The sequence below is a fragment of the Octodon degus genome, unplaced genomic scaffold (genome assembly GCF_000260255.1).
Source record: "Octodon degus isolate 3935 unplaced genomic scaffold, OctDeg1.0 scaffold00030, whole genome shotgun sequence".
Classification (NCBI taxonomy): Eukaryota; Metazoa; Chordata; class Mammalia; order Rodentia; family Octodontidae; genus Octodon; species Octodon degus.
In genome coordinates, this window is record NW_004524606.1 from 2,857,728 (window position 1) to 2,859,573 (window position 1,846).

General features: G+C 44.5%; 1 pseudogene; it reads left to right on the top strand.

Annotated features, from left to right (window-relative positions):
* The first annotated feature begins 335 nt into the window (after window positions 1-335).
* LOC101565589 lies at window positions 336-1,135 on the top strand (annotated as a pseudogene).
* The last annotated feature ends 711 nt before the right edge of the window (window positions 1,136-1,846 follow it).

A 1,846-nucleotide genomic window follows, 5' to 3' on the forward strand; every position in this document is an offset into this window, starting at 1 on the left:
ATTTAATATAAATAACAAGAAATTAAACTATTTTCATTTTTTTGTGTTTCAATTGTTTCAAATAGGTTTTTATTATGTTCCCCAGTCTGGCCTCAAATTCATGATTCTCCTGCCTCAGCTTCCTGAGTGCTAGGATTACAGACATGCACCATCATGTGCTTCTGGTGTTTGTTCTTTCAATAAAATAATCTTTCTTTTAAATTCAATATCAGATTCTTTCTATGAAATTAGAATAGCAGGGGGTTGAAGCGAGTCGCAAAACCTGCAGCGGTTGCCTCGGCCACCCAGGAACCCCTGCTCGCGTCGGCCCCACCCGGGCCGACCCTCCCGAAGAAATGAGTCGTGGCCTGGCTCCAAGTAAGAGCACAGTGTTCGTGTCCAGCTTGCCCTTCTCCCTGACAAACAACGACTTATACCGGATATTTTCCAAGTATGGCAAAGTTGTGAAGGTTACTATAATGAAAGACAAAGACAGGAGGAAGAGTAAAGGAGTGGCGTTTATATTGTTTTTGGATAAAGACTCTGCACAAAGCTGCACCAGAGCCATAAATAACAAACAGTTATTTGATAGAGTGATAAAGGCAAGCACTGCTATTGACAATGGAAGAGCAGCTGAATTCATCCGAAGGCAAAACTACTTTGATAAATCTAAATGTTACGAATGTGGGGAAAGTGGACACCTAAGTTATACTTGTCCAAAGAATATGCTCGGGGAACGTGAGCCTCCAAAGAAGAAAGAAAAGAAGAAGAAAAAAACGCTGAACAGGAAGAAATCGAGGACGCAGCTGAAGCGAGCATGAGGGCGAGGACCCCTCTCTGGACAGCCTCAGCCAAGCCATCGCCTGCCGGCAAGCCAACATGGAAGAACAAAACAAATGGAAAGTCAGTGCTGGGGGCCCTTCAACTTCCAAGGATTCACGGCACCCGAGGATAAAGAAGAGCGCATACTTCAGTGACGAGGAAGAGCTTAGCGATTAGCGTCGTACACTGGAGATGTCAGGAAAACGAAAACCATCTGCAGTAGAGTGTCTGCAGACAAAGACACTTGGGACCAGATGCTATTTTTTACACCAAATGGTGCACAGAAAATGAAACAAAATTTTTGAAATGATTATAGTTTGAGTTGGCCACAGTGACAACTGTACTCCTAGCACTGTGGGAGGCTGAGGCAGGATGACTGCGAGTTCAAGTCCAGCCTGGGCAACTTAGAAATTGAACAAACCCTATTTCAACATATTTTAACAAGTTAAACTAAGAATGTAGCTCAGTGGCAGGACCTGGGCTCAATCACCAGCACCAAAAAAAAAAAAAAAAAAAAATCGCATTTCTACCTTGCCAACGCATAATAGACTTAACATCCCTAACCCAAAATCCAAAATGCTCTAAAATCCTAAACTTGGAGCACCAATGTGATGGCTTGAGTGGAAAATACACCACGCAACCATGGCTCATGAACATGATGAAGATTACTGTGCCCCACTGCCTTCGTGAGCGTAAATGAATTTCCTGCTTAGACTGCAGTTCCATGCCTAGAGTATCACATATGTGTATGCACATCTGAAGTACTTGGGGGCCCAACTTGTGTTGTTGAGATGGGGTCTTCCTGTGCAGTTCAGACTGCCCTCCACCCACTGCCTAGTGTTCCCGGCTGGCCTCACACTGGCGGCAGTGCTCCTGCCGCAGTCTCTTGAGTGCTGGGATTAGAAGGTTAGTGTCTCTGCATCTGGGCGGTCCCACTATTTTGGATAAGGGGGACTACCTGTATTAAAAACCAGGATTTGTTAGCAATGAAAGAGCTAATTTTTAATAAAAAATACTGAGGGCCGGGGCTATATCTCAGGGGCAC